At 40.4% G+C, this 27,218-nt stretch overlaps 1 long non-coding RNA gene across 1 annotated transcript in view; it reads right to left on the minus strand.

Annotated features, from left to right (window-relative positions):
• Positions 1-27,218, minus strand: part of LOC311516476 — a 166,365-nt gene that overhangs the window by 126,319 nt on the left and 12,828 nt on the right. The window contains exon 3 of the long non-coding RNA XR_014710422.1: positions 1,383-1,438. This is a non-coding gene — a long non-coding RNA (uncharacterized lncRNA). The remainder of the gene's footprint in view (positions 1-1,382; positions 1,439-27,218) is intronic.

A 27,218-nucleotide genomic window follows, 5' to 3' on the forward strand; every position in this document is an offset into this window, starting at 1 on the left:
TGTACAAGTAGGGAAGCAGAAGCTAAGAGAAGTTAACAGACAAATTGTTTCCACTAAATTTGGGTGCTTCAGTTTTTGGGCACCCAACTTGGCACACTGAGGTTGAGCACCCAAAAACGAAGTCACCTAAAATTATTAGGCATTTTGGAAAATTTGGGCCTAAGGTCTCCCAGCAAATCAACTTGAGAACCAAGATTGGAACATGGGCTCATAGTTACTAGGCACATACTTATTTGATTAGACTACAATGCCTTGTCAGACAAGTCACTTAATTTCTCCATGTCTCATTTTAACCATCTCTCCAGTGGGTATAATGATAGTTGCTTACCTAAACTGCATGTGCTGCGTACATATCTGGATATTTTAAATCCTTTATAACTTCATATTTCATTTTTATACTATATTGTTATTCCCATTTTACAGCTATTTAATGAGAGGCAGAACAAAACAAACTTCTTCCTAGTCAGTCACTACTGACAACTGCTATAAGCAGCATCACTTTAGCCACCACTGAAATACAGCAAACAATGGCTGGGCGCAGCAGCTGTTTAATAGTCTACAGGTGTACAACACAACAGTTAAGGACAGGGAGCAAATGGGTAAAACTGGGTAGGCCGAATGTAGTTGCTCAAAGTGGAGTTTCATCTGGATAATGGAAGTAACATGCCTTTTGTTGTAAAAACAATGCCACAAGTTCTTTATTGATCGCAAATGCTTAGAACTTCAGTTTGAGATCTCATTTTAAAAAAAAAAGGCAGCACATCTCTCTAGTACTCAGGAGGAAGAGCATGACCTATTGAATCACAATCAACTCAAGAGCTCCTATCTATGTGTTGAGATGTCCCCATGATAATTAACTTTTAATTTCTCTTGAGATCAAAGTCCAAAGTAGCGTGGCTACTGACACACACACTTTGAATTCAGGTGAAATTAGCCTAAAAACAGTAGACATTTCTAATTCCAGAGCTAAAATAACTTTCTTCACTCTACAAAAAACTAGTGAGATTTGATGTAGCCATCCAAAAGGAGAAGTTAGCAGCTTCAAAAGTGCAGCTTCTCAACTTCCCTCAAACAATTGTTGTAATGGATAACTCATTTTTTTAAAAAGCATAAACATCTGGTTTCTTGTAGCTTGTTTTAGTATGATTTGGGGAGTTTTTTTATTTGGTGGAGAAGCAGAGGAAAGATGAGCAAAAATGAATTTTAACAACTGAAAAGTAGACTGGGATTGCAGCTGTTTAGCTAAAGGGACATTTGAAACAGATCTGGTTAACTTACTGAGTCATCGCAGCTGTCACAGAGAGAGAGAGAGAGAGACACAGAATCCCATAACCATAGTCAAAATTAGACCTGTCCTTCCCATGTCCTGGCAGAGACAGTACCTGCAGGATGCAGTTTCTACTCTCCAGGTCTTCAGGCATCTCCACAACATGGCTACCTAAAGTTAAGGGAGAAAGTAAAAATGAGGAAGTCACTGGCTGCAAACATGTGAGGTGAGTCAATAACAAAGCTCCCACTGAATTCAGTGGAGTCCGGATTTCACTCCTGATATTAGAAGCAAAAATCAGATGCTCAGGGAAAGGTCATTTTTAGTTTTTAAGAGCTTTTGTTCGAAGGTTATATTAAATGATATAGGTGAAAATTCAAAATTCTTACAACTTTAAAAGTATTCCTAATAACTAAACCTGAACATTTCATGGAAGAAAATGGAATTTGATGGGAGGAAGCTGTTCTATTTTGTATGGCGGAGGTCCCCAAAGTGTGGGGCATGCTCCCTATAGGGGCACGGAGGAACATTCAGGAGGTCACGGCGGGACCTGGGCCAGCCCCCATGGGTGTTGGGAAGGAGTGCTACCCAGCCCTTCCCTGCCTCCAGTTCTGCTCTCAGCCACATCCCCAGCGTCAGTGAGGCTCTGTGCCCGACCCTGTGCCAGCCCCCAAACTTGGCTGCTAGCAACAGCTCTGTTCCCAGCCTGGGGCACGGCCAGGAGTGGAGCAGCACCTGGCCATGGGCCCAGCTACCAGCCCCCACCGCACCCCAGCTGTGGCTCTGCTCACACCCTCTGCCCCTAGCTGCGGCCCTGCTCCTGACCCCAGATCCACCCCCAGCTGCAGCTCCGGGCTCAGCCTCCTTACCCCTGTCCACGTCTCCCCTCTCTGCCTCCCAGAGCCACGGCCCCACTCCCAGCCCAGTTCCAGAAGAGTGGGGGGTATGGACAGGGATAAGGGGGGGCACAACCCTCAAAAGTTTGGGGACGCTGTTGTATGGACTACTTAAATCAGAGGTGGGCAAACTACGGCCTGCACACCACATACGGCCCTCGGGACCATCCTGCCTGGCCCTTGAGCTCCAGGCCGGGGAGGCTAGTCCCCAGCCCCTCCCCCACTGTCCTCCCTCCCCCGGAGCCACACCACCGTGCAGGCAGTGTGGCTGGCTCCGGCCGGGTAGCGCAGCTGCCAGTCCTGGTGCTCTGAGTGGCATGGTAAGGGGGTGGGGGGTCGGATAAGGGGCAGTAGGTCGCGGGGGGGGGGTTTGCATAGGTGTGGGAGTCCCGGGGGGCCTGTCAGGGGGTGGAGGTGTGGATAGGGGTCGGGGACAGGGAGCAGGGGGGCTGGATAGGGGGTAAGGTTCCAAGGGGGCGGTTAGGGGTGGGGGATCCCAAGAGGGGGTGGTCAGGGACAAGGAGCAGGTGGGGTTGGATGGGTTAAGGGTTCTTAGGGGGGCAGTCAGGGGGTGGGAAGTGGGCGGATAGGGGGCGGGGGCCAGGCTGTTTGGGGAGGCGCAGCCTTCCTGACCCGGCCCTCCATACAGTTTCGCCAGAGCAGCCTGGTGGCTTCACGGCCTAGGCAGCTGTGCACATGCCTAATGTCTGAAATGTAGATACCGAAGGGACTTTGTCTGGTGCCTAGTTTTGCGCCAGTAGTGAAAGTTGAGGGTGCTGCATGCCAGAAATACTCTGGACTTTACAAGATTGAGTCCCTTAACTACTCTGTGCCTCATTTTCCTATCTATAAAATGAGGATAATACTTTACTAGCTGTCGGGGATGTTGTTAATTCACTAATATTTATGAAACATTCAGCTACTTGGGTGTTTAAAACTTATAAACAGACATATGGTTATTATTGGTTGTATTTATCTTCAAATGGGAACCAGTACATCTGTTAACTGAGTACTGGAATGGAACTCAGAACTTCTGGATTCTGTTCCCATCTCTTCTACTAACTCATTGTGTAACTATAGGGAGATTACTTACGTGCTCCATGCTTCTGTTTCCCAAACTATAAAACTAAGTTAATGATACTTACCCACTTTCCTAAAGTGCTCTGAGATCTTTAGGCTAGATATCAGTATACAAGCACAAAGTATAGTTTTTCTATGTAGACATTAGAGATTACATAGCACTGATTTGTGCTATTGAGGCAGACCATATTTTTTAGAATACAAAATCAATTAATAAGAGTTTTCGGTTACAAGTCTCACCTTCTAGATACAACACATTTGCAATCCAGTAACAGTAGTACTGGGACCCATGTTTCCAGCAGTATGGGCCCAATTAGGGTAACCAGATGTCCTGTTTTTATCGGGACAGTCCCAGGTTTTGGGACTGTTTGTTATTTAGGCCCCTATTACTCGCCACCCCGTCCCATTTTTTTCACAGTTGCTATCTGGTCACCCTAGGCCCAATCCTGTTTCCATGAAAGTCAATGAATGACAAAGCTCCTACAGATTTCATTGGACTTAGGATCAGGCCCTATTACACCAAATATAAATGATGCAGAAGTTAAAACTGATTCATCATGGTTCAATTAATCATCAATCACAACAAAGTGGAATGTGTAGGCAGGGCAAAAATCTAACCCACCTTCTTGTGACTTGCATTTGGTACAGCTTTACACATCTTGTCCAGCTTTAATAACAATAGAAAGGGGAAGCTGTTATACACAGTGAATGCCATGTATAATCAAGTACTAAATACTGATGCGGTAACTTCTGTGGCAACCTCCAGTTTCTTTTTTCTCTTTTCCTACAGTAAGCTGCCAGCAAGTACTAATCTTTCTCTATTAGACACACTCTCTTTCTCTAGGTTTAACTGGCTGCATTCCAGCACTTGGTAATTCTCCAGTAAAGATTACTTTCACAAAAATAGTTCCAAATGGGACTCAATTTTACTAACAAGGGTTGTGGTCTGGAAACAGGACACACCTTTTTGAAGATTTACATTCAATTTCAGAAAGTTAAGGAATTCCCCAATCATTTAGGGCATATTGCCAAAGATAAGTACCTACATTAATGAATGAAAAACGGGCATAGACACAAATAGCAGGTGTAATGTCCAAATACAAACCGGGTAATTTCATGCTTATCTATATATTTGCATACATTTAGACCCCAATATTACAAACACATAGGCATGTAAATAACTTTACAGACATACTTACTCCCACTGAACTAATTCGGACTACTCATGTCTGTAAAGTTACTCTCACGCAAGATCAGAGCCTTAATTTGTGCTTTCAAATTTTGTAGGCACAGCTTAGATGACTGAAGTTTTCTCTCAGTGTTCAATTAAACCCAAGACCAAGACTGAATATCCACAAAATGTTGTTAATATTAAAAAAATGTTAGCGTATTCAGAATTTCTTAACTGCCACCATCTGGTATTTGGAAAATCCACATTCAGGCATATATTCGTGTTCAAATGAACATCAAAACTTGAAACCAGTGGGAATTGTATCCAGAGATCACACCCCCATCAATTTATTTATTTAAATAAATGTAAAGAAACTGGCTTAACGTAGTCACAAGTAAAAACAAAACATTGAAGATCTCAAAAGACTCACTCATATCTCATTGTTTTTAAGCAATTCTTATCTTGAAGTTAAAATGACTATCAGACAACATTTCAGCAATATCTACCTTCCTCGGAGCTTTGTGTCTGTGTTTAGAGACATCCCTCCATAATTGAACATATAGAAAAATGTACATTTTTATGGTAGTGATTTTTTCATTTCCTTTCATTTATTCAGCTGGGAAGAGGAAATGAAAAAATATGAGCAATGGTGTCTGATGTACTGTAAACTACATCTATTTCTGGCAGGGGCTAGCAACATGAACTGTCCTTACGTTAGGTAAAGGGGACATATTTCCTGCTCCCATTTTCTTTGTTCCGATTTATTCAAATACCCAAAGGCTAATTCTATGAAGTGCAAAAGAAATATAAAAGCATTTTAGCCCGAGCTATAGGCTGGCTACCAATTGGTAAATTAATTTTACCATGCATTTCTCTGTCTCCTAGGATATGATCTACTTCAGAGAAAACTGTTGCCTTTTGCTATGCTACCTACTCTCTCCTTTGTACCTCTGTTCATCTTCTACTACTCACCTAGGAACACTTCAGTTCCCTTGCTCAGACTGTGTGTGTGTTTGGGGCAGGGTGAGGGAGAGCACAGAATAGGTTGTTATGCCACATCCCAACTTCTCGCGTTTGCCTGCTGAGGAAAAATTGCAGCTTGCTTTTTTGCCTCCCACCCCCACCCCCCACCCTTTGAGCAGCGTTCATGTAATTTGCTGAATGGTTGAATTTTGTCATCAGAAGTAACTCAAACCATCACCATCTTCCCCATTCACTTCATTGGCACACTGTAATCTTATTAGTGGAAACAGAGTAAGTGAGCATAGGCACTGACTCTGTGGGTGCTCTGGGGCTGGAGCACCCACGGGGAAAAATTAGTGGAAAATTTAGGAAAAATTGGTGCAGAGCGCCCACCAGCAGCCAAGCTCCCTGCACCGACCCCGCTCACCTCCTCCTCCGCCTCCTCCACGAGCGTGCCATGTCCCAGCTCCTTGCCTACCTCCCAGTGCTTACCGCTGCCAAACAGCTGTAGCAAGCTCCTGGCGGGAGGGGGGAAGAGCGGGAATGTGGCGCGCTCAGGGGAGGCAGTGGGGAAGGAGTCGAATAGGGACAGGGAGGGGGCGGAGACTTTGGGGAAGGGTGGAGTCAGGGCGGGGCTAGGGGCAGAGGGGAGTCGAAGACCCACCAGCGCTATTAGATGTTGGTGCTTACGTAAGTGAGCAGGAGTATACAGAAAGACTAGCACTTTTGGGGTCACTGAAATACTTGTTCACATGCACAAAAGTCAGTGACCTGTAGAGAAGCCATAATGTCTTGGGGTTTTTATTGACATTGTTTTCATTTAAAAAACAAAAACAATTACTGGAGATCAAAATTTTAGGCAGAGCCTTTTCCTGGAAATTGCTACATTCATGCCAACTTGGAAAATTATGATATAGATACTAGTCAAAGTACCATAATGTTTAAGAAAAACAATACAGCAGACATTTCTGTGCATTTTTATCCAATCTGCCATCAGGAAATACTTTACCAAGCATAAAAATGAAAGGTATTTACTGCCACTATTTAATAGCAATAGTTCCACAAAAATTCTCTTTTACTGTCAAACAACACAACACTTATTATGTAAGCACTTTTCTTCTTTTAATAAATGATAGGGTTGGTTTACACTGAAGAGTTCAGATCATTTATGAAATCACACCAGTAAATGAATGACAGTGTGAGTCATCAAAAATGCTAAGATCACTCAAGCTGGTACATCAAAGCAGCTTTAAAACTCATTTTAATATTCCATACATTGCATGTTGCAGAAGGGAGAATGTAGAATATGAAATATTGAATGTGCATTTATATCCTGTGGATTGTGTTGGGTGCTAAATGACCCACATATCCAGAAAATTTCCTAGTTACCAATATATTTCAGTATCAACCTCTCCCTACCTGACCTAGTAACTTCATTTACAAGTTTATCGTTATTGTAAGAAAGTTATTGCTGAACATTTATTATTTGTGTTACCGTAGTGCTTGGAAGCCCCAGTCATGGCCCAGTACTCCACTATAGATACTGTACAAACTCAGAACTAAAAAAAGGCCTTTGCCCTAAAGAGCTTACAATCTATGTGAGATGAAACAGTTTACAAAACCTAGTCTTTATCATAGTCTATCTCTTTATAACTTATTTCTTATTATTGCTAACATAGGAATACATCCTGCAACATTAACATACTATTATTGTGCTCCTGATAAGCATCATGCACCATTTGCACGGTCAAGCCTATAAGCAGGCATGATGATGGGTTCTTTCTTTTTTCATAGATTCATAGATTCCAAGGCCAGAAGAAACCATTGTGATCATCTAGTCTGATACCTGTATATCACAGGCCATAGAACTTTCCCAAACTAATTCCTAGAGCAGAGTTTTTCCTGTTAGAAAAACTGCCAATCTTGATTTAAAAATTGTCAGTGATGAAGAATCATTCATTATAGTAAATTGTTCCAATCGTTAATTACTCTCACCATTCAAAATGTATGCCTTATTTCCAGAAGGAAGTAGCACTGATACGCTTCCCCGGGACCCATTTTTCATGAGGTTTCCAGCCCAATTTTGCTGACAAAGAAAGGTTCAGATAAAAGTTTAGAAACTTATCTGAGCTAAGTGCTTATCCAACCCAAAACAAACCTCTGAACTTTTTTGAGGCACATCAATCATTCTGAACCTACAGAGCCTGTACTGTGACCTTATATGACAAAAGCTGCTTAAATTAATGTGCCTTGACATAATACCTGTGGGAGAATCAGTGCATTCTCTGTGGTCCCCTGCGTTAAAGCTATTGCAATAAAGCAACAGGGCAAGTCTTTTAAGCAGCTCTAGGGCTATTTGAGGTGAATCCATTCCTTGTGTGTCCCTTTTGCACCAAAGTGACAAAATAAAAACAGTAAGATCCTGTTTTTTGAGATCTGGAACTAGACAATATTTTTATCGCTATTAGAAAGCTCTCTCTCCTCTCTCTCAAGGGTCATATGAATGAAGAAAGTGCAGCATGCAGTCTGAGTTTATGGAGAGATTCGCTTTTGATCAATGGTACAATAACAAATGTACAGCAAAAGCCTAAATAAGTATTCGCAAGATGTTTTAGGGGGATCTATTTCTTTTTATTTTCACTAGCAAATCAATCTAGGTGAACAAACAATATGAAAAGAACCGGATGAAAAAAATCTAAAGGACTTTTTAAGATGGTAGATAACTGCATTTTCCTGGAGGTCATGCTTTCTGTCTCTGGGACAATGATTCTAGTTTGTGTCAGCATACCATCCTCAGAAAAGGGTCACTACTGTTCCATGGGAGAATAAAGTAGTGCCAAAATAGCCAGTGAAAAGTGAAGGGTACAGTGAAAATCCTACTACCTCTACTTAATCTCTGTCTAGGTATTTATACAATGCTCATCACCTTGGTATTTTAGCACTATACATCTCGTACCACACGGCCCCTTGGAAGAAAGGGTTGTGATTGTGGATATTGGCTTGGCACATGTTAGTGCATGAGAGACACCTATGACTATGACATATGTCTGCTCAGGGCCAAGGGGAGCAAGGTGGAGTTATATTAGGAAGTTTAGGACCCCTGCCTGAGTCTCTCGAATATACACCATACTTATCAGGGAGTGAGTCCGTAAACAACACATACACACTTCCCTGCAATCATGTTGATACAGGATGTTTTTGATGATAGGAATAATCTTACAAATAAGCAGCCACTTGCTCTTTTGAATCTACTTAAAATAAAGAATTTATTCATACCATGCACTATCTCCTGAGTTGAGCATAGTCCACAGAGATTAATTAAAGTGACCCAAAATCTGAGGGATTGGATTCTTAGGCTCTCTCTCAGGCTCTGTCACTGATCAGAGTATTAAATCTATATTTTGTATCCACTAAACAAATACTGAGAAGAGTTTTTCAGCACCTAGATGAAAGCAGTGCATTTCCTCTAGCTGTTTTAATGCTGCCATGGCTTTTTCTCATAGGAAGTCCTCTGAGAAGGTGAGTATTTGGTTCAAATGCATTTAAATAAAGAAAAACTCTATTACAGTGAACATTCACTTGGCAGATTATTTCCATGGACACATCACTATAAACCAAGCTTACGCCATCTGCTCTACCCACTAATTACTAATGCAACCCCTCCCCCATAACTCACAGTTGCATGGTACAGTAAGATGTAAGAGATTTTCAATGCATGTGCATGTTCTTTTTCAGAAAAGCATCCATCTGCCATATTTTTCTTGTCTATTAGTTAAAAATTAAGGGAGGAGGTTACCCGTTTGATTTTATTTGCAGCACTAATGCAATTGTTTTTGCATCCTCATTTAAAACGGTAATTACTACTACACCTAGTTCAACTTAGAAGTGCCAGACATTTAAAACACAATTCATGCTTGCAGCATAGGTAAGATAGAATTGTGTTCCTAAATTGTTCCACAGCCCTGCAAAGCCCAACGGTCAGTGGTGCAAGTATGGTGGTATGGTCCAGTACGCTGTACCAGTAAGATATTTATAGCTTGTACGGCATACTGGAAAGACACAGGAGGAGCCTGCCCCCAGCCCATCCATACAGCTGTCTCCTGAGTCCTCCTGCCTGGGGTCTGTACAGCAGAAGTCTCTGGCGCAATGGGAGGACAACAGAGCTCCCCCCCAACCCCGCCCCAAGGTAACGTGGGATGGATGTGGCTCATGGGGAGAGCACGGGGGCCCCGGGTTGGAGGTAGGGAGGAATCATGTGCGGAGGGTCACATGGGGAGGTCACGTGCCCCCGCTTTGTGTCCCTCCCATGTGTGCAGCGTACCAGCAAGAAATGATTTCTATTTCCACCACTGCGAACAGTACAGCACTATATGGAACCAAAGTTAAAACGAGGTTCACTGCTGCGTAAGCTACAAGAGCACACAACTTTTAACTATGTCAGGGTCTTACAGTGTTGAAACTGTCCTGCAAAATGCTAGATTTACATAATGTAGCTGAGGCCTTACAAATTATTTTGTTTGCTTCACCCATGCAATGAAATATTTTCAGAATTAATTTCTATTAAAAAACAACTGGGAAATGAGGATTTTTCTCTAGTAAGGGGAAAGTATCCCATTCTCACTTATCTGCGTTCAAAGCATCAGGAAAACATAGCTGATACCTGTCTTAACTAGACCTGACTCTACAAAGGTAACTATTTTCATCAAAAATTTCCTAAATAAATGAAGTTTTTCAAAAAGGTTCACAGAAATGTGAAATATGCCAGAAACGTTTTCATTTTGAAGAAAAGGTCACTGTTAATTTTGAATTAACATTTTTCAAAGAACCAAACCAAGCCACATTTTAAGTCAAAATGTTAAATTTTTGTTCTGGTTAAAAATGTTAATACAAAATGAAAATTGTTTCAAAATGTCCTGTAGGAAAAACTGACTTTTTTTCATTGGAAAAGACATTTTCACACACACACAAAGTTTTGACAAAATCCTATTTTTGGTGGGAAAATTTTCCTCATGCAAAATTCCAGCCAGCTCTATGATTTGGAGGAGAGTTTTAGAAACATCTGGCAAAGGGGAAGGATGAGGAAGGGGGACAAAGTAACCAGATTTAAATGGCCGCACAAGATACCAGAATTAGAGGGTGGAGAATACTCCTGGTCTTCACTCCATAGATTACCAATTTCCACTTTCTTCTGTGTTACCACTTCCCCATAGTGGTTACCCATAGAGGTAACCCTAATGATATCATGATGCATCATACATAGGGTTTGGAAACATGTAAAGTGAGCTGTAGCTCACAAAAGCTTATGCTCAAATAAATTGGTTAGTCTCTAAGGTGCCACAAGTACTCCTTTTCTTTTTGCAAATACAGACTAACATGGCTGTTACTCTGAAACATGTAATGTGATGTTTATCACATCCTATCAATATACAAAAATCAAGAAAAAAATGTAACTAAGGTAGCTGAAAGTAAAAAACTCTTTCAGAAGAGAAGTACATTATAGGCCTTTTTTGCGTGCACACAAATGACTGTGAGAACAAATCAAGTAACACAGATATGTGAGTAACATTAATTGTGCTTGCATTTATTTGCTCCCGTATCAGCGAGAGTGGAAAAAAGTGCGGCTGAGCTGATGGTCTGCTCAAAATCAGGCCCCTAGTACCAAGCTATAGCGCTTAAAAGGAGCAAAACGGGGTGATATCAGAGGTAACTGGCCTGATTTTTTCCTCTACATTAAATTTATTTCCTTTAGAAATTAGCAACCACCTTCCCATCCACAACTACCAAGCAGTGGGATTATCAAGATTCTCCAATGAGTACCAGCAGGAGTATTTCTCTCAAGGGAAATCCTGCCTCAATTCTCAATCACATATCCTCACAAACCCCTCTCGATTTTTTTAAAGGTGTGTGGGAGGGGAGGGTTAGTTTTTTGCCTCTACTTTGAAGGACTCTGAAATCCTTCTGATGCTGAATCTGAATTCTGAATTACTTCCTTGAGTGATCATTGCAGGAGACTGCTAAAAGAAGCAATTATGTAGAGGCAGCCTTATGGCTGGAAGAAAAAGCAGGTTTAAAGCTATGTGTCAACACTGACCATTGTTCCTATTAGGGTACAATTTTCATGATATTTAGCATGGCATGTAAAATAAGGTTAGTTAGAACATGCAATTCTAAGCCTTTCAGAGCTTATCATTCTTCAAACATTCAATAGTCATCCTTAATACATTACCTTTGGGACAACATTTGAGTAGGCCTCTGCAATCTAACACCAAGGGACCAAAGAGAAAGACCATGGCTTAAAAGCCTGGTTAAAGATTAACACAAACAGTAATAAGGAGATTCTTAGGAAAGAATCAGGACAGCTGCAGCTGAATCTCTACTACCTGCTGAGGGTTGCTAAGCAACTCAGGCCTACGACTGCCCCAAGGGCCTTTTACTTTACCATTAGGATTTTTGAGGGGGGGCGGGAAAAGGATTTTTAGTCAGACTATTGAGATGTGAATATATATTCTTTCAAATAAAGCAAAAAAAAAAAAAAAAAAAAAAGCCCCTGTGTCAGTCAGTACTTTCAACTGCAGAGCATTCACTGTATGGAGAGATTTTTTTTTAAAAAAAAATGTAACTGACAAAATCTGGCAACAATGCACAGTTTAAAAAGTGACATTTTGACTCTAAGGGAGGAATTATTTGCAATTTGTTTTGAACAGAAGCTTAGTTCATGTCAGATGTGAACCTCCAGACAATCATTAGTTTAAACTGCCTGCTATGTGTTTAAAAAATTCAGTCAATTTAGAACTGATCTGAATTGCAAATGTAATGGTAATAAGCCATTAGGGAACAACATATCTCTTTTTTGCACTTGCAGCCCTCTGCTTTAAGGGGCCTCAATTGCACTGAAATATGAAAAAAAAACATTTTAATCATGTGCACTGTCAACAAACATGGAAATGCTAGAGATTCAGATGTGTGAGAGAGTAGTATTCAGAGGATAAGAACTAGAAGTTGCGACATGAGTAGAGAAACACATGTGCTCCTTACTTTGAATGATATATGGTAGTAAGTCTTCCTAAAAATTAATATTCAGCCTTTTCGGTAGCATTACAACCACCTGGAATCAAGGAATAACTTGGAGCCATTTTGGAACCTCTGTGAAGTCATTTTGAAGTGTCTTGTCCAGTTGGGTCAATTTTGTTGAGGGTCATCATCATTCAACTTCTCCTAGTTTGCATGTTTCATATCCAAAGAATCCCTCCCCTTTCCTTAGTCTTGCCATTATTGGGGGATCCAACATAGTATTTTTTTAAACTTTGTATTTTATATTAAAACAATAAAAATAAACACGTAACCAACCAAAATGTATGTAAATACACACACAAGACTGAAATAGTATATAAATAAATTAATTATTTGCAAAACCTGGAAAAAACACAAAAAGAAACAAAAACCCTGAACCCATAGAGGTCAGTGCATCAATTAAAGTGATTAAATAAATATATAAGTGAGAATATAACCTGTGAGTATCAGGAACTAATAAATATTAAACTTCAAAAATATGCAATAGCTTAATGCATGACCAGACATCCTTGTATTTTTTTCAAGTGTTTCTATTAGACTGAGTCATTTTTTCTATTAATGCAGTAGTAGAGAACTCACTAAACCAGTCTGTGTCTGAGGGAGGAATTGCAGATTTCCATTTTCTCAAAATAACTGTCTTGGCCACTAAAAGTTACTGCAATCCATTTTTTAATGTTAATTGGTGATGCCAGCTCATCCAGCACCACTAAAATACACAGTATTTGAGAAGGAAAGATAGTGACACTTACATTTTTTGAGTGAGTGCTGAATATGGTGTTCCAGAATACATGCATTTTGGACAGGTATAGAGGATGTGTGAAAGGTTGGCATGTGGTTGTTTGTATCTCCAACATTCGCTGTGTGGTGTCAATCTAGCCTTAAACATTCTGTTACTAAACAGTTGTACCTGTTTAATGTTGTGTTCTGGAAGAATCACAAGGATAAAAAACTTGAAATATCTTTCACGTTAAGCCATATATCCTCCTAGGTTTCCGTTGAGATAGTAAGGCTAAGTTCTTTTTCCCATTTTTCTTTGAGCCCGAGTGGGTAATGCAAAGTATTAAGCCACCTATAGTTAATTCCTACAAAATGAGTTTTGTTTCCATATTTAACATGTTCTTCTAGAGGTGAGGGAGTTGAAATGGACTAATTGTCCCCTATCCTTGCATGAATCCTTGAGCATAGCCCCTAAAAGAAGGACCTGTGTGACAGCCCTGAGGTTAATATTTGTTACACATGTAATCAAAGGAGGCCAGCCTATCATCTTGTATTATATCTTTAATTTTTGTATCCAAATTGTCTTAATCGTGGAGCTGGCCTTGATTCTGGGGTGCAGGTTATCTGATAGCAGTACAGAAAGAGAATTAGTAAGATCTGATGCTATAATTATCCCAACACATTGCTCCATGTAGATGCAAAGATAGGATTTTTCCTTAAGGATGTGGTTAGCCTCTTAAGGTATATAAAAGAGGAAAGAAAACCAAACGGCATGGCTAAGCTTTTTTAAACTCAAACCAGGCTGGTGTGTATACTGAGCCACTGGAGGGGAACCACCTTACCATAGGACACATTTAGAATCCTAGATAGGAAGAGACAGTATTTTTATACTGCCTCACAGACCTGAAAATAGCAGACAAAACTCAAATTACTTCCAGGTTTCTCAAGTCCACAACTTCCAGTGAGTATGTGATATTACATGCTAGCTGATAAAGTCAGACACCTGCCAAATTCAATCAGACTCCTATGGGTGATAGTGAATTTCAGCAGAGACTTGGGGCAGCTCTGTTGTCGCTTATACTGTATGTGTAGCCATGAAGAGGAAAAAATATCCCTGCACTCTAACATTCACAGCTGTATTTGCAAATAAGATTCCTGGAGTTTTGGCTCTGAGGTCCTTGTTCTTGTCTTCTAGGAGCTTTGATCTTTCTAAAATTTGCCAGAGATTATAGGAAATAATAATTTCTGAATAATAAAGACAAATTACTACATATTTGACTTTTACATTTATTTTCTTTCAATATTCAAAATATTTCCTGAGGTGACTGTAACAATATAAATAAGGCTCTTACTAGGACAAATCATTCTAAGCTTTATTTTATTTTATTCAAAGATACTGTAACACTGCCAGCAGTGACTCAAGAGCCTGAATCTCAACCTTGAAGCAGACTGTTAGGAACCAGGGCAAAAACCCCAAATTGGCTGAGAGTTTTATACTTTGATGTCACCAACCAGTTATCACGTGTAAACTCTTCAGACACTATAACATCCTTAACATGGAGTCAGACAGTTCCCTTGGCTACTCCAATCTGTCTTGCCATTCAGGTGAGCAAACCTTTGTAATAGAAGGTCCCTTACACCAAGAATCAACCAATATTCAAGTCATTCTCAGTCCCAAAGGACCAGTCACTTACCCAAGGTCAATCATACATTAGATCTCAACCAAAGACTATGCTTGTAGCCAATCCTATAGTAAGCTGTATGAAAATTTATTAAATAGGAAAAGGAAATGAGAGCTATTTACTGTTCCCAGTCAATGGGAGCTGCAGGAAGCAGCAATGGACCGCAGGGATGTGCTAGCCACCACTTCCCGCAGCTCCCATTGGCCGGGAATGGCAAACCGCAGCCACAGGGAGCTGGGGACGGCCGTGCCTGCAGACGGTCAATGTAAACAAACTTTTCCCTTGAGTTAAATCTAGAGAATTTATGAATTTTGCAGCCCCCCCAATAGATCCAATAGTCCTCTATCCAAGGAGTGGGGTAAGGATTAGGCTCAGTGATGGCATATACCCTTCTAAACCTAGACAAAAGTTCATGGATTTATCATTTTTAGGTACTATTATAATAGCAAACACCCAGAGGCTTTTTGATTTAGTAATCACTCCCATGGCTAGCATGCTCTCCACCTCTTGAATTTGTCTTTGCATTTCTCCTTCAGCACAGTATGCTCTGCTAGGGGCAGGTGTGGCCCTGTAGTTTCAATGGAATGCACTATTTTGTTAGTTAAACCTGGCAGGTTGGAAAATACCTGCCTGTGGCATTCCAAAAGGGCCAACATCTCCAGCTTTTGGGTTGGGTCCAAATCCTCCCAAATCTCAATTCTCTCCTGAGAAGTCTGTTCCTTACTCTCCCTGATCACATCAATTAAAGGGGCAGTAAATGTTAACTCATCAGCACCACAGATCATTCACCAACATCTCTCTTCCGTAGTAAGCTTTCAATCTATGGACATGTACTGTTTGCACAGCTTCCCTGCCACGGGGTTTCATTATATAAGTGACCTCATTCACTCTATCACCTTGAAAGGTCCCCCCGTCCCAACAATCTTGCATCTTTTTGTTCTTCTGGAATCAACTCTGGCACCAAGTCACCTATATTAAAATATCTTTCTCCAGCATGCCTGTTATAGCATGTTTTCTGAGATACCTGACTCATTTCAAGGTCCTGATGCACAAAGCCCGTCATGGTCTTTAAAATGAATAACATACTCCCCTACAGGCTGTCCTGACTCTCCTGTTCTACCCTCCCAAGAGCCTCAAATTAAATCTAGGGGGTCTCCTCACCTTTCTCCTGTAAAGGAGAGCAAAGGGGGCAAACCCATAGACTCTTGGTGTTCACTACTGTATGTGAGTAACAAATAAGCAACACATCCCTATCACTCTCTCACCAGGTAACATACATCATCAGCGTAGACTTCAATATCCCATTGAATCTTTTTACCTGATCATTAGTTTCTGGATGATAGGGGGCAGCCTTTATATGCGTACTCCAAACAACTCCCATAACTTTTAAAAATTGAACTACAGACATTAAATTTTCACCATGGTCTGACATGATTTCCCTGGGGAAAGTAACTCTGCTAAAAATGGTAAATAGGGCAGTAGCCATGGTTTCAGTTTCTATATTAGACAGAGCTGTGGCTTCAGGGTACCTGGTGGCAGAATCTACAACCAGTATTTATTTATTTCCATTTCTGGAAGGTCTGGGTAGGGATCCCACAACATCTACAGACACTCCGGCAAACACTTCCTTAATGATGGGCAATGACTGCAAAGGTGCCTTGCAGAGTCCCTTTAACCTCTTATGCTTTTGACATAAAACACAACTCTTACAGTAATTTTTTACTGTTTAAAACACATGAGGCCGATAAAAATTCTGTTTGAGCCTATCAAAGGTTCTCTCCACTCCTAAATGTTGTGCAAAGGGACAATCATGAACTACCTACAGCAACTCTGTCCCATATTTATCAGGTACGAGCACCTGCTTGCAAACCTCACCAGGGCATCTTTTCTTCCCTATGGGAGCCTTCTTGTACAAGAAGCCTCCTTCTAAAAAAAAATCTACCCTGTCTTTCCCCAGCCAGGATATTATTCTGAACCACATTCCTCTCCTTGCTCTGGGAAGGATCAGCCTGTTGAGCCTCATAGACTTTTGATATGTTTACACTGCAATTAAAAACCCGCAACTGGTCTGTGCCAGCTGACGCAGGCTGGCAGGTCTTGGGCTAAGGGGCTGTTTAACTGCAATGTGGACATTCAGGCTTGGGGTTCGGCCCAAGCTCTGGGACCCTCCCACCTTGCAACCTCCTAGAGCCTGGGCTGCAGCCCAAGCTCGAATGTCTAAACCCCCAATTAAACAGTCTTGTGAGCTCAAATCAGCTGACACTGACCAGCTGATGGTTTTTAATTGCAGTTGTAGTCATACCCTTTAAGGCAAGAAGAGACCATTATGATCATCTAGTTTGATCTGCACATCACAGCTACAGAACCTCACCCACCCATTCCTGTAACAGACTCAACCTCTGGCTGAGTTACTGAAGTCCTCAAGTGTTGAGGTAAAGACTTCAGGTTACAAAGACTCCACCATTTACTCTAGTTCAAACCAGCCAGTGACCCATGCCTCATCCTGCAGAAAAAGGGGAAAACAAACAAAAAAAAAAAAACAGGGCCTCCGCCAGTCTGACCGGGGGAGGAATTCCTTCCTGACCCCAAATATGGTGATCAGTTAAACCCTGAACTTTTGGACGAGACCCACCAGCCAGACACCTGGGAAAGAATTCTCTGTAATAAATCAGAGCCCTCCACATCTAGTGTCCCATCTCCAGCAGTTGGAGATTGGACTATCTCATCATACAGTCCCCTCTATAAACATATCAAGCTCAGTCTTGAAACAAGTTAGGTATTTTGTCCCCACTACTCCCCTTGGAAGCTGTTCCAGAACTGTCAGTGTCAGATATACACAAAGAGGTCAAGATGCAGACTGCATCCATAATTCCATAGTGAAAAAAATTCAGAAATTCTAGATTCCTTATTTCCTGGACTGCATGGTTGACAATTTATCTCTCTGACATTTACATCAAGTGAATCAATCTCTTTCCAGTTATCCCTCTGAAGCATTTTGGGGGACAAAACTCTACCCTAGTATACAAATATGCGTGGGGCTCCCCTTCACTTCAATAAGAGATATACATTCACATGCATCCAAGGACAGAATTGAGACCACTGTAAATATCTGACAGCCAGCAATAATTAGCACATTAAAGATTCAGAACAATCCTCTCAATTACTACTAATCAGGAAGTATCATTCCTTCCAAGAGTGATATTACTGCATAGGACAATTAGCATAGTGCAGTGCATTCCCAGAGGTATTTCCTTGAAGCAACAAGTATTTCCTGTGATAGTATTAAAAATGGTGCCATAAAATTCACTCAGATGGAAGTGCAATAGTCAAATATTTTTAAGCAGTACAGAGCTGCAATATTAAGAAGTATCTAACTATTCCAAATCACTTACCCACAAACTTAGCTACATGCCATTTCCCCAGTGACTGCAGGCTTCAATGGAAAAGTAAAAAAAATGGGTTTTTGTATTCCTAGATGGGCTAGGAAATTCAGCACACAGAGTAGGTTCATTAACTGCACTTAAAACTCTGTAATAATTAGGCATAAAAGGGAGAAGAAAGAATAAGATGACAGCCTAAGTTTTATATTTCTTTGTTTTTATTGGTTGCATTAGACAATCAATCTCAGTTTAATATTTTTGGCTCATTAGGCCAGATTTTCACAACTTGCTGCCTAAGTTACTCCTGCAAAACAGGAATGTGCCCATGAGACATGTTCAAAACATGACTTTTCCACAAACACAAAGTTGGGTTCTTGCATGCACAACTAACCAGCTGCACACGCAAATGCATGTCCGGCTAGCTCGAATGAGTATACGGAATGTAGAAGATACTGAAATTGGAAGATTTGGTTAGATTTGGCTATGTTAGAAATGTGACTTTATATGGTTAACCATATACATTTTGCATCAGATATCCGGCTATTTAAATATTATTTTTCCCATGATGTATTCTTGAGAGCATGTCATATAAATTATCATATATGGGTTATGAGTGGAGTCATGTGAATGGAGCCCAAAAGCCAAACAACAGTCTCTCATCTGCAACTGAACCTAATCCAAACAGAGTAATATTTTAATTCAGTTAAAGAAGAATGTTATTGGAAGTAAAAGCCTTACCCTGCATCCCTTATTCATGTGAATATTCACATTGACTTTAATGGGACTACTCAGATGACTAAGGAGTGAATGATCAGTTTTGTTGATTTAGATTTTTAATCCCCAAGGAGTGTCAACATAGATTGTAACAAAGTGTAATAAAGAATGTAGATATAATACTATGAGCCAGATCTTGGCCCAGTTTGCATGTCAGCACAAATAAGTATGTGGGTATAAAATGCCCCCTTATTGCCTTGCACCAAGTATCTGGATTGTACTTAAAAGGCTGCTACACCCTCTCCACACCAGTTAGGAGGTGGTGATTTGGTTTGTGGGTGGAGCTATGTCTAGAGTAGCTACTCTGATGTATCACAGGAATTATGCTGGTGTAGTATACTTCCTCTGCACAGCAGTGGTAAATGGAGAGACAGCGTGTAACCCAGAGTTACAATCTGCCTTCCAGTCTACTCCAGGGTGAGGCAACAATAAATTGTCCCCCTTGCTCAGGGCCCATGGCAAAACCATAACTGAGCCCTGTGTGTGTATTTTGCACCAGAGGTTGGACAAACTTGTCAATATCAGGGTCCATGTCAGGGTTAGGCTCAATGCTAATCGCCAAATAAATAATAACGTGATCATCCCCATCCTTCTTATATGACATCTTCTGGTTACTATGCAATCCCAGTAGCTTACTATGGAACAGTATTTTTAGGGCATAAAGATGAACACTGGTAGTAGAGAGTAGTACAAAGATGTCCATTGGAATTAAAGAAGGGGAAAATGGTTTGTGTGATCAGGTTCTACCATTTTAAATTGGGTGTAAGTAATGTGTAGGTCCTTGCACAGACCCTCTATAATGTTCAGAGTTCAATATGTTCAGAGTTCAAAACAAGAGAATGGGTCTCCTGGTCCTAATCTTACCATACGATTGCCACTTGATATTTAAGGTTATTTAAGGCCGTGTTCGTCTGTATTCGCAAAAAGAAAAGGAGTACTTGTGGCACCTTAGAGACTATAAATTGGTTAGTCTGTAAGGGGCCACAAGTACTCCTTTTCTTTTTGATATTTAAGGAAATTCCTGTTCAATAACTCATATAGCAATAACATCTGTTAAAGGAATCTCTTTGTGGTGACATCAAAGATAAACAGCTATTAATATGATCATTTTAGTAGGTGAGAATCATTAAGGCCTGGATCATGTACTCTTCTGGGCAAGGGATAGGTGGGAGGAAAGCACTGTGAGGTTCCTCCTCACTGAGTTTCTTCCAAAGAGCAGGAGAGTGTCTTGTCACCACCTCCAGCTGGAGTTAAAGAACCCAAGCCCCACATATCAACTTAGAGTTGTATCTTGCTGGAAGCAAATGGCTGTCCACACTGCCTCAAGGCATCCTTCAGCTCTTCTCTGGTAAAGCCATGCTCACAGGGCTTCCTGTGCCAAGAACTACAGACAGAACCTTCCTTCCTTTCCCCTAGAAGGAAAGTTCAGCTGCACTCTAATTCTCCACTACTACAGCTTCATGTTGTATTAATCCAAGTGGATGCCACACAGGTGATGGCAGAGACAGTGTATCCTCTCACTGCATCCCAGGCAGCACCCCCCACTGTAACCTTTCTTGGGGCGTCAGTACAGAAAAGCACTTAAATATGTGCTTTAAGCTTCAAGCATAAGTTGTCCAATAGAACTACTCATGTGCTTAAAGCTAAGCATGTGCTTAAGTATGTGGATCAGGACGCAACAAGATGTAGATCCACAGACTTGCACCAAATCCTTTATAGTTCCAAGGATGGGAAGATGGAGCCATCAGGCTGGTGTTCCCTACTATCTCCAGCATGTGGGAAGGGGTAGATCTACATGCAGCAGGCCTCCTCCAGGTGGATCTACAGCGTTCAATCTGTCCCAATATTTCCCTATTTGCTAAACAAGGTTTTTATTCATTCAGGGGACAAGACATGTCAGAATGCATGTTAATACAAGATAATGCATGCCTCAGGGCCAGTTACAGCGAGGAGGTGAAGACAGCAACCCATGATGCAAAGGTGAAAACAATGATGCAAAATGTGTTTTATCTCACAGTAACACATGCCTGGAGGTCCTTTTACTCTGAGCATTAAAAGTCCCAAGCAAAAAACAAAAAATATAAAAAAGGCCTTTTCCTAATTATCCTGTAACCTTTTACATAAAGGATTTTTTCCTTACAAATACAGAATATAATGCAAGGTAGAGAAGTGAAAATAATTGCAAAATACTCTTAATATTAAAAACAAAACTTAGATGATTGTGCCATGGCAATGTAGTGAAAGAACTGTTATTTTCTTTGATTGTAATGTTATCAAATGAATGTTCAGAGACAGAATTCAGGGCAAAACTAACACCTTGCTGTATGTCAACAGGCTCACAGCTGTATAATTATTGTATATTGTGCTGGTGGGTGGGTGAGGGTTGATTAATTTATATTGTATTTGTTTTTGTCCTTCTCCTTGAATTCATTTGGCCAAATTGTTTATTTGCTAATAAATCTGAGTAATCCCCTTAATTTAATAAGATTACTCAAAAAAATAGAGACCATTCACAAGCATAAGCATGTACAAGAGCAGACCCTATGCTTTTAAATGTGTTTGTGAAGGTATGTAAATGTGTCATAAATGAAAAGGAAAACGCTGCAAACAGTTACTATTGGGCATAGTTCTTACTACAATGAGTAGTTCATTAACAGTTTACCCAGCAGAAAGTCTTTGCAGGATCAGTCCTTAGAATATTAACATTTATTACCATAAACTAATAAATGCATTTTTTTCTTCTAACAAACTGTACATTCTTAAAAATTGAGAACTGAAAAAGCCCAATAAAAATCAATTTAAAAGGCACCCAACACATTACTTTTGCCAAATTTTACTTTCCTTAATGGAAAGTAATTATGGACCTTGCAATTCCATCCTTGCCTATGAAAATAAACCATTTTTCCTCTTTGAGAGCTTTCATATGGGAAAATGAGAAAAGTTTTTTTTATTCAGACAGAGCACAAAAAAATTCAAGAATTGAAAATATTTCAGGAGGTTTGGGGGAGAATTTTTTTGTTTTGTTTTTTGTTGTTTGGTTTGGAGTTTTGTACTTCATAAAAATGTGACCTTGCATTAGCAATGGGAATTTTTTACACCGTTTTTAATGGCCACAGCAGAGTTTAACCCTTCGAATACTGACCAATTTGCAGCTGGCTGACATCTGGAAACTGGATATACCTAGGATTTGGGAAAAAGATGGAGAAGGGATAGCTAATCCAGAGACTGTGGAGAGTTTCCCAGGTAGTTGGTACTAAGGATAGGACTCAACTGGAAAGAGACATCATCTAATCCCTATCTGTCCCTCAGAAAATCCCCCCCCCCAAATCCCATAAAATATGAGAGTCTGCTTCATTGCTGTTGTTTCCCATTTAGAAAAGGTCAGGATTCAGCAGCTGGGAGGTTGGTCAAATTTCCAGTAGTCAGGGAAGTAGGTCATGTGATTACAGGGGTGCTGGGGGACACCATTGCTGGATGGGGAGCAGCTGGAGAGAACTGACATTTGTGGTAGCAGGGGAATGAGTTTCAGCAAGATTATGGACAGGTGCAAGGCATGTAGGGACTGGATCACTTGCTGTTGAGGAGTAGAGGAAAGGAAAGGATCAATGGCTCAGGGACAGTTATGGGTAAGGCTGGCCAGAAAACAAGAATTCTGGTTCACTAAAAATGTAAAGGTATCAAAATTTGTTTTTGTTCTGCAGTGGAATAAAAATGAGACCTTTAGATATGTTTTGCAAAAAAGAATAGAAAGAAAGAGACCCCAGAATAGCCAATTGCCTGCTGGTGAGAGCAGTCCACCTGGTATGGGATATGGTAACCCAGATTCAGGTCTGCCTGGGGTGGGTCTCTCACATCCCAAGTGAGTGCCCTAACCTAATCCATAGGGCTATTGGCAATTGTGGGGTCTCCCTTTCTCTACCACTCCCCCTTCTATGAAATTCCATCCTGGACCAAGAAAGTTTAGTTGAAAAATTTCATGAAAATTTCATGTTTCAATGAATTGGTATTTTCTCATGAAAACCATTTAGTTAAAAAATTCCCAACAAGCTCTGGTTGTGGGGAGCATGTTGATGGAAGGAAATTATTGTAAGTTGTTGAAGGGTTAACAGCACATTTGTGCACTTTGCTGACATACAAGAGTAAAATACTTAATCAGGTGATTTATGCAACAGAAAATACAGAGGTGTACATGCCTATCTACTGGTGCTAAGTCCATTAATATTAGAATTAGATATGTCATCTACACCCAATAAACTCCCTTCTCCTCTACCTCCATTTGTTTTTAAACACCCCCATGGTTGCATATCAGAATTTTGTTTAAATGAGCTTCACTGAGTACAAAAGACCTGAATAATTTGAAATGCAATAAACGTGTCTTTGTAGCCTTATTATTTCCTTACTAGAGAAAAGAATAAGGTGAGATTAGCTCAAATAACAATTCACTGCCTTATATTAGGTTCACCAGGTTACAGAGGGAAACCATCATGCACTTCGAAATAAAAGGGTTGTAAAATATGACAGCATGTATAGTTAATTAGGTGTCTTGATTATTCAATCCTGGTATAGGAGCACAAGCCATGTTTTACTGAAGAGACAAGTGTTGACAGAAGTTCACGCTTTAGAGATTCTTCTTTAAACATTTTAGACTCTTGTCAAAAATATAATTGCACTTATATTGAGATTTTCTGGATTTATTGTAATGTGGGTTTGATTTTGTTCACCAGATGCAAGTTTATGAGAAATCGTGATGATGGGGTGGTCTATGAATCTGAATAGAATTAAATACAATGAGAGTTTTGCTGGAAAAGTAAAAAACAAAACAACTTCATTTCCAACAAGAAAAAGAACACTAGAAATAAAATTAAAGAGAATGTGTTAGTTATTTACACTATCAAAGTTTTAGAAGTGGCAGAAGAGAATTCTGGTCCCCAACCAGCCTGCACACTCTACTCCTGACAAAAGGCTAGCACTGCTGTTGGCATCATAGGAAAAGGAAAATTCAGACACCCATAAGGCATAAAGGAAAAAACTATCCTGCCTTAGAGAATGCGTTTGGTCAGATCAGAGACTTACAAATCATCACTGGGAGTGGCAAATGACAATTTAAGGGCAACATTATGTTTTAGCCCTGTTTGTGAATTGTGGGGTTATGGGGAAGAGAAAAATGTAAATTGAGATCTTTAAAAAAAAAAATCACAAAAAATAAGTGACTATGGTATAAATTCCCAAATTAGTTTAGACATGAGAATTGCAATTTCTCTGCAATGCAACATTTTCCTTTCAAGGAAAAAGAAAGAAAAGTGTTTATTTTTACTATGTCTGGATTCCATGGCTCATCTAATGCATGGTTCCAATGCAGCAGTTTATTTGGTTTTTTTCTTCTCTTTTTTTTTTATTTGGTGATGACACTGAATTTTACATGCTGCTTGTCTTAATGCCACTAAAGAATCCTTTTTTCTTACCTGCCATCCCCTAACCCCTCGGGGAAATGTACATGCAGACACTATACACAGAAAGCCCATTTCCCTCTGAGCCCTGCATTTACCATTTCCAATCACTCTAGACATTTGCAGGGTGTCAGCTGTGAAGGAAACATGAATATGTTCACATGATCAGCAGCTGCACAGTGAAAAATGCCTGGGGGGAAGGGGAATTTTCTAGACCCCCTACCTACATCCAGCCCTGCATGTTGTGAGGTGATTAAAAATCCAAGCATAGGAGTTAGCAGGAAAGCCACAGATACTTAGGGAATGATGAGGCAAAAGAACAGATTTTCAGTAAGATTTCAAACACTGTGAGACTGTGTTGCTACAAGACACTTGTGTAGCTGATACTATTAATAGCATCCTTATTGGAGATTAACCTGAACAGCAAAATTCAAATATAGGTTTTGGAACATTTCTCCTCCGCAAAATACAGTGGTGTTCAGATCCAGGGTGTTGTTTCAGGCCTGGCTCAAATCTTTGTAGCTATTAGTGACAGCAAACAATTTATATAGTAGCTTTTCAGTAACATCAGATTTCCCAAATCTTGGGTGGGCTTTCATTTACTAAGGAGCCATGGCTTATATACAACAGAAGCTTTCCAGAATGAGGCACCATCATTCACATCTGATCTTCATCTCTACAACCTATTAGGACTATACTTTTAGCCCAAAGGCTGCTTCTGGGTCAGTCTTAATAAATTAAGATGGCTGAAAATGGAGCAGTATCACCTTAAATAGAATGCCAAGGTATTTGGAGAAACAGCGAATTAAGAAGGAGTGCGAAGTCAGGCAAAACAAGCTTAGAGTTAGAAATGGTGGACATGCTGGAGAATAATTTGTCTTGCTATTTGGTTGTCTTTAGCATCTATACCCTCCCAATCTCTCTGCATGGGAGACTGTGCCGAGAATATGAAAGCAAATAAAATCTTAGAAAATTATCTATTGATCTAAAACTACTTGTAAAGTACCTGTTATATTAGGGATCATTTTGCTCTCTTCCAGCAATCCAGGACTCATAATTGAGAATGAGCATCAGAGGTCAGGAACAGGGACCCCGAAGCCTGAATAGTGTTGGGTGAGTGCTGTTGAGTGTGTGCATTTGGCAAGAGAAGGCCATGAGCTTCTTTCTCTCCAATGCACCCAGGCAACAGAACATGGGGATTCTTACCTAGTGTTCAAGGAAGCAGGGCTACCATGCTTTGCTGATGCTTTACACAGGAACAAGAGGGCAATCTCCCCGCAAGTTTGGGTGCATCCTACAACGTGCAACATCTGCTAGCCATAGATGAACGCTGCTTCTTTTTAGAGTGGTGGCAGCAATAAGCGATCTGTGACTCCTCCTCACAACTCCATGAGCCATGCTGCCCTCTGCTAGAAGAATGGCTGCTGGAGCAGATACATGACTGGCTCATTTTCCACAACTCTTATTGTTATGGGCAGGATTTTGCCTAGTGAGAGTTAAAGATACAATATCTCCAAGTGAAATAAACAAACATCAGAAACACCTGTCCCTCAAATTCCACCTGACATTATTCCACGTATGTATATGAGGGCAAATTTCAACACCAGATTTCACTGCAATGTTTTTGAAAATGTTTTCTCTTCGTCTAGTCAGGAAACTTGCCAATGTTCAAATGATGGGATACCAAGTTTGTGCTGTCTTCCACGCAGCTCTAAGGATGGCCTTATATACCAAGCCTCAGAAGTGACAACCAAAACATTTTTTGATGATGATGATGAAGTGTTTTTACCAGCTGAAGGGTTCTAAACAATGTCACGAGCCATCAAGCAAAGTAACATTCAGGATTATTCACAATAATAAAATAATAATAATACTTTGCACGTACATAGAGCTTTCCATGTTTTAAGAACTGCGCAAACATTTCTTAATTAATGTTTAGTTAATATTAAGATCCCTAGATTTATTTAAAGTATTCCCACTTAAAGGCTCACTACTCTCCTTTCACTCTCCAGCAATCATCTACTCCCTGGTTGGCGGAACACACTATTGCCTTTTATAACTGATAAACAGAAAGCATTTTCTAGGCTGCAGACTCCCACCTCCCAGGTCTTTGATCAAATCCCAAGCTTTTAATACCTGCCTAGTTGGGTAGCTGGAGAACAGTGTCTCAAGAGTAGAAAGGGTAGGGCAGTCTTTCATCAGCAAGCTCAAAGTATTTTTCAGGATGAGAGGTTCAACTTCCATCCAACCAAATGAGTTCTGACCAAAACTGCAGATATGACTCCAACACCAAAGAATGAAGCACAGAATTTGAAAAAAGCAACAAGGTGAAAAGTAATTCCAGCCTATACAGCAAAACAAATTCTCATCTCAGTCTGATCACAGACAGGCAAAAAGCCCTATACTAGAAACAAATCCTAGCTGATCAAGATGGAGCTCTCTGAGAATGCATCCTACTTCTCACCTTGAGGCAACGGTCCCAAAATCCAATTTTCCCCAGTGTTTAATGTTATAATTATTTATGCCCTCCATTCTGCATAAAGGTAAACGTTACCACTGCCCTGAATCAGATACTGGCAATACAGATCAGATATACAATACTCCAGATGAAGGATTAATCTTGAGGGAGAGAATTCTTTTAATACGTCCTTGTTGGACTAAACAAAAGGGTGTTGTAATGGGGTCGGCACCCACCTCTGATGTGTGCCCCATTTTTTCTGGCCAATAGTGCCTGAAAACACAGTTCTTTCTCAGGGGGGGAACAGGAGCA

Source organism: Lepidochelys olivacea (assembly GCF_965140295.1).
Source record: "Lepidochelys olivacea isolate rLepOli2 genome assembly, chromosome: 2".
Lineage (NCBI taxonomy): Eukaryota > Metazoa > Chordata > Testudines > Cheloniidae > Lepidochelys > Lepidochelys olivacea.